Consider the following 12,658-nt stretch of genomic DNA (forward strand, 5'->3'; position numbering starts at 1 on the left):
GTTTATTCCCCATGCTACGTGCGTTTGCATAGAGGCATTTAAGTTGGGCCCCCGATGAAGCTGCCTTACTGGCTGGAGTTCCTTTGTGCTGCTCTTCAGGCGCTCTACGGGCTGACCTGTGTTCCTTCTCCAGGCTCTGGGCATCTATTGCTGGCCCTGGTTTCAAACTGGTAGGAGTGGGATGGATTGAGGTTCCCCTCTACTCATGGAGTACATGAGATTCATGTATTCCATGTGAGGTAGTAGGCACCCACGCTTTAGCAGTCTTCAAAACACAATCCAGCCTGCTGCTTTCACAGAGCAAATGTTTAAATTGCTTGTTTGAAGTTCAAGCTTGCACTAGAATTTCCCCTGGTAAGCATCACCAGCTTGAACTCCATACGAGCCAGAGGTGGACTACAGCACCGATGTTCTCAGTCCATGAATCTTAACTGCCCTTTGCATATTGCTGAACAGAACAGGCCCTGGCTCAAACACTGCACTGCTCTGGCAATTTTTAGACACTTCTGCTCTCTTGCTTCAGTTACAAACTTGAAATGAAGTTTGAGGAAACCACTCCAAAAATTGGTTACTCTTAGAAGCACATACTAAAACATAAAAAACAAGCCCAGTCCAAAACAGAACTGCAAGTCAAATACATCCCACACCTTGTGGGTAATAAAAAAAGAACACTAAGAAATGTTTAGTAATAAAACTTGATTTTTACTTTAGTAACAATAACAGATGGCTAAGCTATAAAAAATAAATCATAGCTAAGATCATGTTTCAAAGGAAGTTTCAGGGCATCTGCAGATGAAGCCATGATTCAGTGCTAAATGGATGTGAACTCCAATGCTAACACCAGTGATTCTAAAAGAAGATTCTGCTCTATCTGTATGGCAATCAAACATTAGATTAAATCTATGCAAAGGTCACTGCAAAGTGACCTTAGCTCTTTATAAGAAAGCAAATCTACTGGTTGCCTGCTATAAAACCACTTTTTTGACTTCTAGCTGAAGAAAGCCTCAGCTCAAATCTTTCTTCTCCATTAATTTTTATTTATCCTTCTGAAGCTAAATTGTATCTTAAACGTCTGTGTTACATTAAGCCTCTCCCTATCCTATATTATTTCTCAATGCTGTCTCATAGTATCTCATATCACTTGCTACACTCAAACCCATGTTTTAGGTTCATAATTTAATGATAGAAAGGGTGATCTGACTTGAAAGCTTTCTTGGCAGTTCTCAACCTGTGTTAAGACACCTGCCAAAAGCACACGTTATGTTTTCTGTCCTTTATTCTCGGATTAAAATGCATTTATGCCAACATAACTCATATTCTACGCAGCCATACTGGCATACAGCTCTTCATACTGTGCATCCAAACATCTAGCAGCACTCTCAGTTCCACATGCTAAGTTAGGAGCGCAATTAATTACTTGGCGTACTCACTCCAAGTGAGGTCCAGAAAGCACTGTTTCCACTCCTCTAAAGCTTAGTCTGAAGATCTGGCTTCAAAAGGAATATGACAAAGAGTCATCAGGTTTGCTTTGAAGAAAATATTTCAATGCAGTTTAGATGATGCACTATAGATTAACAAGAGGGGGACAAGTTTATATACATATAGCCCTTTTATTAAAAAGAAAAGGGGAAAACCACATATAATTGCGAAGCTTGTATGGCCTAAGAGGATATTCACACATATACAAGACTGATATTCAGCATGAAAATTTATATTTCATCCACTTACAGGTATGTCTTCCACAACAAACCATTACTTAAGCTTAGTGGAAACAGTAAAATGAACTATCATAATCCTCATTTTTGCATCTTGTCAAAGCTTTACATAGAAAAAAAACACCTGCAAGTTGAAGACCGAGTACAAAGGATTTTTTAACCAAATCAGAAAGTTAATTTAAATATTCCCAAATAAACTCTTTAACTTCTTAAAGCAAGTGAGAATATTAAATGTTGGGTAACCAGAAGACAAATAAGGACATTTAGGAAAACAGAGATGGGACTTCTTTGGGTTGTTTAATTTGGGGTGGGTTTTTTTGTGTTGGTTTGGGTTTTGGCGGGGGGGTGAGGAGTGTAGAACTGTGGTATTTGAGTCCAGGCTATACAACTTCCTGTTTTACGGGGGGGGAGAGAAAAGAAAAAAGAAGCCTGTGTCTAATAGTCAATTATTGAAACAACTGAATTTGCTATTTCTGGTAGCATATTATCTCCTATATTTCTTTTGAACTTTCATAAATCTAAATCCTGAAGTGATTTAGTAGCAGGTATATTACACGGGCAGAATTTTGAAGAACTATATAGCATTCAGGTTTTCACTCCCCAAAAAAAAAGTACTCAAGTATTCCTAAGCTAGGAAGAGATATTGGATACCTTTACGTTAAATAGTATTGCTGTTTGCTATCTATTGCATGTTTAACCTCCCTATGACTACTTCGCATTGCTATTTTTCTGCAGTTGATGCTTCCTTTGATGTTATGCTGTTAACGCCCAGTTGTAAAGTGTTCCTCAATACCAAGTGATTCAACAGCTTTTTTATCTCAGCTATACAAATGATATAATTTCTTAGGAATATGGCAAAGTTTAAGACTGAGAGTTCTGAGTCAATACCAGCACAACAGAAATGAAACCTGTTCCAGGAAGTTTGCAGCAATACTCATCCACTTGCATAATAAAAACAGTAAGACAAGAAAATGTCAAAAGGGCTTTCCATTCAACATTATTAGTAGTGTATTATCAGCTCTGAGCAACCCCAAGACCCATAGCCCTATTCAATAACACTTAAACAGAGGAGTCCTTATTTCTTGTAATCTAGATTTCTACGCCCAGGGTAAACCACTTTCCTCAGCACTATACTAAGTCACGTGAACAGAAAGGAACTTCTATCATGAAAGGAAACCAACCGGAGAAGAGAGTAACTTACCACCTAAAACATCTTTTTACTGGTTTTACTGAGTTCTAACCATAAACTGGTTCCTCAACGGTATCAGAAATTGGGAGCTGAAGTCATAGTTAATGCTCCGATAGGTAAAACTGTAAGATGAATCTAGACTTAAGCTGATTAGGCTAGAGCTAAAGTTTCACAGACAACACCTCTGCTGCTCAGAGGCAATGGATTTGTTTATTCCAGATTCCAAAGAACACAGAGTAGCTTTTAAAAAGCCTGAAAAGCTCCTCCTATGGAAACCAACAGCAGTAAATTTTGCCACATGCTTTTCACAGTCTTGAGAGCTGAGCAGGTTGGAGGGGATACCTAAGCAGTTTGTTTTAAAGCTGCTTCTCCCAAAGGTCCCTGGTACTGCCCCGCTAAGCAAGTCTCAGTAGAGGCAGCTCCTTCGTAGCAGTAACTCATGCACAAGCCAAGAGGCAACACTGTGCAAGAGTGACTCCATGACACAGCCTTGGGACAAGCAGTAATTTCTGCCAAGAAGGATGAGAGGAGCCCTGTTCCGGCCAGAGTAACTGTCATATAGTGCTGAGACTCTCGAAAGCACCTCCAGCTTGCCCAGGAGTGCCCTGAGCTCCACCTACACACCTACATGGAAAGATTGGTGATAACTGTTTCAGCTAAAATTAAAAAAAGGAAAAATTTCAGATCAGCTAAATAGTAATAATCCTGTAACAGAAGTTTCAGGCTATTCTAATACAAAGAAAAACATGGGTGATTAGATGCCAGTAAAAATGATAAACAAGAATACTCAAAACAACCACATCAATCACTAGCTGTCCAGAAAGGAAGAACCTAACCAAGTTATTTTAACCTGCGACATCAAATGTTTATTGGTTAACTTTTAAGATGGAAGCATGCACAAAAATTACAGAATACAGGGTAACAAACATAAGAGACATAGTATGGGAATGTCTGGGCCCAGCTCCTAGGGACCATGCTGTGTATTCAATAGTCAGGAAAAAAACCTAGGAGCCATACAACAAGGTCTTAATTCCTGCATCGTAATTTAGTGATACTGAATCTCAACAGCTGCACAGTTTTCTGCTTAATAATTTCCAAAATTAATTCCACAATGAGCTAAAAGGAGGCAAGCTGCATCAGGGGAAATTCAAGTTGGACACTAGGAAAAGGTTCTTCACTGAGAGGGTGGTCGGTCACTGGAACAGGCTTCCCAGGGAAGCGGTCATGGCACCAAGCCTGTCAGAGTTCAAGAAGCATCTGGATAACGCTCTTAGTCATATGGTTTAGTTTTAGGTAGTCCTGCGAGGAGCAGGGACTTGGACTTGATGATCCTGACGGGTCCCTTCCAACTCGAGATATTCTATGACTCTAAATAATAAAACTGCAGTTATGTGGTCAAGCAGTAAGCTGACTATTAACCAGATCTGAAGGACTATATGTTAATAGTCCAAGTCCCTACAGAGTTAAAAAAAACCAAAAAGCCAAACAACAAAAACCCCACACAAAACCTAGAAATTTCCTTTAACAAGCATATAAGAGTCCTGTAAGTCAGGAAGTGAAATAAGCAACATCTGATGTTAACCTAATAGAACAGACCACATAAAACATAATACGAAAATCCAGTCACCTGTCCCAACAAGCACAGCTTTTCAGGTCAAATGTCTTTCTGATGAGAAAAGTTTACATATTTTGCTGGTATGTTTAAAATGACTTTTCAGAAAGTCAAAACAACCCTTAGATTAATGTCTTTCATTTGAAGGCTCATTGGACAAACAGAATTAAACAGTTCATGTTGTCCTGAACAATTATTTACAGGTGGAGAAAAATAGCAGCTTTACCTTCATAAACAAATCGGCATTGCTGAAGTCTCAAGCAGAACAGAGTTTACTAAATGAGCCATTAAACCAGATTCAAAACTCACTTCTTTTTAAGCTTACTCTACTAACCGTTGCAGCAGGACTACCGCATGTAAAGGAAGGATATTTTGAAAGAGTTCTGCACTGAATTCTGCTTGCTTACAATAAAAAAATCCCCTGTCACTGATCATTTGCAGATTACTACCATCTTCATTTGAGGTTTTAAGTAATTTTATGTCCACTGTGAGAGAAAAGATACCACGTTACATTGTGTCAGCACAGGCAGATTATTTACATTAATAGCTAATACATACTATTAGACTTTAAAAAACACAGGAATGCACAAAAGCTTTTAGCCCCTCAATCTGTTCCCATGCTATCACAACCAGCTACATTAAACAAGCCCCAAGATAAAAATACAGCAAATAAATAGGAGAGCTCAGTTTGGCCTAAAAAAAAAAAAACCTGTCAGCTATTCCTCTTTCTTGCCTTAGATACCAGCATTAATACAAAATAAATGCATGCTGGTAGAACATCAGTAAAATGATCAGAATTTCTACCAAAATATTTTATAGCAAGTGTCAAAACCACAAGAAGTACTTAACCTCCATATACTAAGAACCATTTCAACAAACCCACTTTCACACAGATGACAAATCACATCAAGAAGCTCTGATGAATTGCAAATAGAATTTATAGGCAAACTACAGTAATATATTTAGAGCAACACTACCAGAGGAGACTGTTTTTAAACTTGTGGCACAAATGGGAAGTAAAAGTGGTTTCAGTTGTCAGAAAGACGTTCATTTTTCTTCATGTATTTACAGTTTATAGCCTCATCGTGACAGATTATTCTTTTACCCCTGATGGTTCCCACATTACCCCTACTGTTGGTATCTGGTGGGCTCTGCGGTGAAAGCTTTTCAAGTTGCTCAGAAGCATTTGTAACTTCACCACTTTTTACGTTGGTTACATAGGTTACCCGGAACAAAAAAATCCTTCTGAAAGCACACATTAAAAGCTGCACATTTTTTAACACCTATTTCCTCATTTAATAGAGGAAACATTTAGCATTGAGCAAAACAAAACAGAACCTTGCTTTATATTTCTTGCAGCACATTTGACTTTATATAAACTTCCCAGACGGTCAAAGCCATACAGAAGTCCGTAACACATGCAGTATGTCCTCACTCAATACACTCTCTCTTCTGAATGAGGGCCTTCGCTTCTGACCTTTTGTAGGCAGGCGGGGTACAGGGACAACTAGAAACAAACTTTCCTGCTCTTTTTAAGTTTAGCACATATTAAGGGATTTGCACTAGAAGACTGAAATTGTTACCAAAGAGATCATAAAGATTCTCCCCACAAGGAAGCAGAACATTTAAAGATGTGTCAGCCAGACAAATGCTACTCTTGTAAGACCTATACAAGCCACAACAAAGAGTTCTCAAAATTAATAAGAAAATTACAGCTATGCATTTGCTTCTATTTTGCAAACATAATACTGAAGATGTTTTCATATTTATTAAAATTAGCAAAAAATGCAAAACCTGTTAATCCACAAACACTGCAATATCAGTGCTGGAACAGGGACTCCACATGTTAATCAGTTTGCTCAAACCATCTCCCCATCATCACTACAGGGGAACAATTCTAAGTTGCATAGAAAGATTTTTAAATCTTCAAGCATGCAGACAAGTTCAAGCTGCATATGAGAGATAAAGCTATAAAATAAGAATGAATAATTATCAGAGATTATACGCAAAAGCAGGAGATAATTATCAAAATCTTTTCAGAATGGCTGATACTCTGGAAAAATAATCCCATACAAGTAAGTTAACATAATGAAAAAGAAAAGCTAATACAAGAAAAATAGGGCAAACACTAAAATGTTTTGTCTTTCAGTCTCTGTGACAATGAAAAGCTGAAACATCATAACCAAAAGAAATACCACCTGGATAAAATAGGCACGCATGTCTTATACAACCATTCGGGCTCGTCTGCACCATACCAAGGTCCAGCTGGCTTAGTATTTCTATCTCAGCACCAGTCATGCAAGACCCAGACACACTCTGCCCCAAGGGATGCGGTGTTCATGTGTCGCATTCTTCCCAGAGTAGGGGGCCTGAGCTGAGACCTGGGTCAGGTCTACAGTGTGGTAGAGCTCAGTAGGCTCTCAGCTGATGTCTTCCCAGACCAAAGTTAATGCTGGAAACAGTGAAATCAAGTTTGTGCAGCACTACCCCTAAGCTAAAAAGCACTGCTTGGTCCTAAAGGAAATGCTGAATTAAGACAAATAATTTACCACAGTTGCAGACAAAGAGCTACTTTCTAGAATTGCCCAGTTTCACTCAGCATGGTCATCCTGTTAAACTTCTCTCTCAGACAGAGATGGGAGGACAATGGGGTGGGAAGGGAAGCCGAACTAGGGAAATGGACAGAGGACCCCTCACTACTAGGCTAAGGAGCTTTTCAATTTTCTGTATGGGGCAAGCTATGCACTCAAATTTAGTGACAGACATACGTTATTTATTCACATGATATATGATCAGAATAATCCAAAGGATTAACCTAAAAATTACTATCAGATAATTGCAAAGTGGTTCAAAACTTGCATTGGTAATACAGTCCTTTGGCACCTCAAATTGTGACATACTATACACCAGTGGTTCTTTCTCCCGTAAATTGAGGGACATGCATTTTCAAACTGGGTATTTGGGAAGAAGTCTCATACACATTTTAGTGTCAGGAGCTGCTATTTTACAGAGCCAGACAACAAAGCTCCTGAAATTAACGCTCACAAATAGCTGTACTATACAAGTCATCTTTATATAAAAAAGTCTACATAAAGCCAAACATTGTTTTCAGTATGTCATTTCTGACAGATGCACATTATCGACCACTATAAGCCTTCAAAACTTTCCTATCATTAATCTAGGTTTGGCAGAGTGGCAGAGTAACAGAACAAAGTATTTTAATATTCCCTGTGAACCCTGGTTATTAGCAACAGCTACACAACATAACTTCATAAAGTTATCCTTGATTGCTTATAAAATTTAGGCAAATTGACTGGCATGTGAAGATTAATAGAGTATCTGTAAATATTTGGCTCACAAAAGCTTAATGTTTCCTTACTGGCTAGGATGCTGCTGCTTTCCACATTCATCCTTTGACCCAGCTGCATGACCCTATTCCTGGCTAAGAACCCTCTCCTGACACAAGTTTACTTAGCCCTGTAGCTCAAATGGTAGTAGTGAACAGAAGAGTAGGATTCAAGCTTTACAGAAGGCATACTGTAAGGTATAATCACAGAGGAAAACTGAATGCATATTTAGTTTACAACTTTGTGGATGTCTTCCCCCATACTGAAGACTGCTACTTCATTTACAACATTATTTGAGAAGTGAGCTGTAAATCTGGTACCTACCATCAACGTGCATATGATTTAGCTATGTCAAGCCATATTCAGATGTCCTAAATTCTCATGTTTCCTTGTGATTGCCTTGTAACAGCATAGCTCAACATCTTAACTTACGGGCTGGTAAACTGCTACTAAGTGGTCACAGCTCTTCACTGATGATCCTTTTACCATTCTGAACATAGAGGCAACCTACAGATGACTTTAAATGCCTGTTGATTATGATACATCCTTAATTTTAATATCATCTATTATTTTCAGTGAAAATTATGCCTCAAACTCCCACAGAATAATAAAAGCACATTAGTGGCATCCTCCAAAGCACCCGGACACTCAAATTCGCATGCTTAGCCACATTCAACTTCTAAACTAGATTTCGTTAAAGTTTCCTTTTTTCTCTTTCTTCAGGCTCTGAAGCATCAGATTTGAAGTTTCAGTGTTTGCACTATCACACTTCAAATAGTCTTTATATAGTAAGAGGTACAGACACTTTGCATTAATCTCAGTGGAAAAGGCAAACAGACCATGTTTAATGTCCCACTACAGAAAAAAGGCTAGTCATTTTTCTCCTACTGTGAGAGCAGGAATTTAATCACTTTGTATTCCAATTTAAATACCCACATGTTATCCACTGCTACTGAGCCTTTTGTCTGGTAAGCTACAGTTAATTACCAAAAAAAAAAGAAAGAAATATTGCATGAACTACTTCTTGCTTTCAATAGATCAAAATACTTTGTACTCCTTGGCCTAAAATATGGAAAACAAAGAAACATTCTACAAGCAAAGACACCTAAGGAAGTGTTTACCAGTTGGTAGTATCTTCTTGCAGTCTTAACAGAGAACTCCCTTCCTCAGATTATCGATGCAGCGGCTCGTCTTCAGAATCTGAACAAATAGAAGAATCCCATTAAACATAAACAATACACAGTATTTCAACTACATAAGCCAGTGCCAGGGGTAAATCAAAGTTAATCCTGCAGTGCCAAGGAACCTAAATAATTCTTTAGGAATGCAAATAAAACATGCTGATTTCAAAAACCCTTGTGATTTTATGGAAGTGGCATTACAAGCAAATGGAGAGGCATCCTTACAAACTCTTCTGTGAGTCAGTAAGGCAATTAGCTATCCATGATCACAAGCATCAGAAATAGAGCACTGCATCTCAGCATTACTGAGTTAAGTTACACATAGTTACAGCACAAAAACAGAGCATTACATCTCTGCGTTACTGAGCCAAGTTACAGATAGTTGCAGCAGAACAAAGTAGGTCTCGGTTCAAATTTCATTTACAGCGTCATATATATTGCATGCAGGGAAAAATGCTTCATTGCTACCATTTTCATCAGTTTAAGACAAATTCAGCCACTGGCACTTTTTACCCTTCTGAACTTACTCTAGGATTACTTAGATTTCCTGCTTCAAAACTAAGTTTCTGGTTTAGAAAATGAGTATTTGTGTAGTCAGACAGAACAGCATTTCCTACGGAAATGCAGCGCTGAGATCTACTGCAAGCATTCTAAGGGTCTTTAGCTTCATTTGGAGTAGGTTTATACAGCAAATAGTCTACCTTTTTTAGTACAGTAACTGGATGATGAACTGGCCAAAACCAGCACCTTTCTGTTGTGGTGAAACATTCACAAGCCTTTTCCATTTGGGGTTTTGTAGGCTGCTTCTGTTTCAGGGATTTCTGCTAGTTTAAATATTTGAGTGTCATCACTTAACCTGTCTCTAGTAAAACCACTGCTGCTCCTACTTCACATGTTGTTCTTGGTACCAGAATCCACCTCGTCAATATGTCGCATCTCAAGGTTTCTTTTAAAGAGTGATCTTCCCATTTTGCACCACAATTCTCTCTGCTTCTACAGCAAAGTCAACCACATTCTGCAATGCATCTGTTTTTAGCATAAACTTGTTTTAGAAATATAAAATCCCTGTCATGTCATTGCAGATCCAGCTGAAGAGGCATGAAATATTCAGCATTAATTTGTAATTAATCAGCTATCAGCAGCTTCTCTTACATCAGATAATCCTGATTAACAAGCATTTAACAAAAAATATGCTGCTCTGCAGTGAAATTTCTCATCACAAAGGCCACAGTATTACTGATTTGTCCCAGCTTGGGAAGGGTGGAGGGAAGGGGAAGAGCTATGCAATATCGAGGCTGGGGGATGATTTTAGTCACAGTGAAAACTCATCAAAAGATACCACCCATTCCCTCCTCCCCTCTCTGCAAAAGAAAACCTTGTGACCTGAACAGCACAGCTAGGAGAGGAGAAGGCAAGGACTCCGAGTTACTATGCAAAATTTAATTGACAAATAAAATCAAGGGATCCTACTCGCAGCTACAGTGAAGCAAATAGTTGCAACAGTTCAAAAGTAAAAACAAGAAGAGAGTAATGTTAGTCAATGAAAACTTTTGCCAATTTGTGTCAAGGCAGCATCTAAGATAAGCAGGTGCCTGGCAAATTAATTTTCTTTTTTTTTTTTTCCTGCAAGTGGTGTTGTATGAAGCACTGCTTCTCCATCTTGCAGAAAGGGAAATCTAAAAAACATCCAAGACACCTTATTCACTTTGTTAAAGCATAGGCTTTGTTTTAACAATTGTTCCACTACCCTATTTCAGTCCCTTTCATTCATGGTCCTCTTGCCAAGCAACAGTATAAAGTTAACAATTCAGTTAAAAACTTCTGAATGGAAGTCATAAGGTCTTACACACTGCTAAGTTGCTGAGCAGAGCGGCACTGTCACTGTCTACAGCCCAGTAACAGGATTTGAAAGTTCTGCTGGCTGAGTGACCATTTATGCAGTTGCAGCATGTGCAATTTCCTTCAGCACACAACAAAAATACTTCCTTCTACCCTGCTATGCTACAGTATGAAAAGCTTCCTATTCAGTACCAGAGAATGGATATTTTTTTTCCAACCATGACTGATCATCTAAACAGAAAACTTGTGTCATACTTCTGCTGGACCAACTCGCATATCATCATGTTGCCAAATTCGAATGTTTAAACTTCCTCATAGCTACCTGAAGTAGCATGCAAGATTTTGTTTTACTAAAAGCAGTATCTAAGCCTGCATGGAGACTCTTCTGCACCTCCAGCCCCACACGGCTCTACATTGCTCCCTCTCCTGGCTGCTCAGCATCTCCCATCCTGTAGTTCCTCCTGGACAACCCAATCCTGCAGACTGGCCTTCAGGTGAGAAAGGGAAGCAAGTGCCAGCAGCTACAGCTGCATAGCAATTCTGGATGGGAAGAGCCAGCGGAACAGAACAGCAGTAGGTGCAGTGGACTAGAGGGATCACGGAAACATCCACATGCAGAGGAACTATGTAATCTGCCAGTGCTGGGTAAAGAATAGTTTGGTGCAACAGAAGGAACTGGAGAGGAGAGAGGCTGCTGCGCAGGCATACTGGCCAGGAGCAACTGGGCAGCACTGTACATGGAAAGGACAGGGGTGCTGAAGTGGGGGCATGCACAGAAAGCTGCAGACGTGTGGTCCCTTTGGAAGACCTTCCCAGCTTTCAAGGAAACAATCCCCTACACATGATCTAGATTAATCCGGTTCAGTTGATAAAACCTGTCGAGAGAGCTGCTTCTTTTTAAAGAAAACTGTAGCCTATGGTATAAATAACAGCTGAGAAAAAATAAGTAGCTGTCACCTTAGTTTTCAGTCAATATTTGTTCAAAAATTAATTTTCTTTACTTCAATAGACCTTTGTGGAGTAAATTAACACTGTTTCTTTGACAGACTAATGAGAATAGCAGGTGAACAACAAAAGAGTAAGCTCATTCTCAGGGGATATCCTTGCTTGCCCTCGACGCACTGTGTTGGCACAGCTTTGCAGGATCATGAGTTCAAAAGAAGGAAGCAGACAATAAACCTACTTGTTCCTGGTAAGTTAGGGAGACTTCACCTATTCATTTAAACAACCATCCCTTACTTCATTAGTTTTGTCACTTAAGGGGAAGGTGGAATTAAACTCTGAAGTACAGCACCTGATTAAATCTTGTTCTCCATGCAAAATTCATGCTCGAGAAAACTATTAACCATAAAGATGCAAAGAGTCTTCTGTGAATCTCATGGTGTTTTTCCCCCCGGTGTACATGTTTCAACAGGCAGAATCACAGCCACTGCTTCCCAAGCCTCCAAGTTTTGCACTCATTCGAGCTACAAGGAAGAACGCCTCTGAGAAATTTACTAACGGCTACGTTCTCAGGAAAGAATGGTAAAGGCAGTAACACAGGGGTTAATAGGCTTTACTGAGAGATTCAGCATACTCCACGCAAGACTGCTGAAACACTGGCAAAACAACTGGTTATTGCCAGATATAGCAGTTTCTAGGTAGGGGCTTAAAGTTATCTTAAATAATTTTCCAGCTTTTGCTACCATTAAAGCAAGACTGCCACTCACAGCCCAGGTAAGTCCTGTGTCAGACCTGGCTATAAGTCTTGAAAAGCAGGTAACAGGGATGACTTA

At 39.2% G+C, this 12,658-nt stretch overlaps 1 protein-coding gene across 1 annotated transcript in view; it reads right to left on the bottom strand.

The window, feature by feature from the left end:
- The window catches only part of FAM49B (family with sequence similarity 49, member B), a 45,614-nt gene extending 36,548 nt beyond the window's left edge, over positions 1-9,066 (bottom strand). Inside the window, exon 1 of the mRNA XM_009323354.1 lies at positions 8,985-9,066. The gene's annotated coding sequence lies outside the window, so the exon portion shown is untranslated. The remainder of the gene's footprint in view (positions 1-8,984) is intronic.
- Positions 9,067-12,658: the final 3,592 nt, after the last annotated feature.

This window comes from Pygoscelis adeliae, unplaced genomic scaffold (genome assembly GCF_000699105.1).
Source record: "Pygoscelis adeliae isolate BGI_AS28 unplaced genomic scaffold, ASM69910v1 Scaffold103, whole genome shotgun sequence".
Lineage (NCBI taxonomy): Eukaryota > Metazoa > Chordata > Aves > Sphenisciformes > Spheniscidae > Pygoscelis > Pygoscelis adeliae.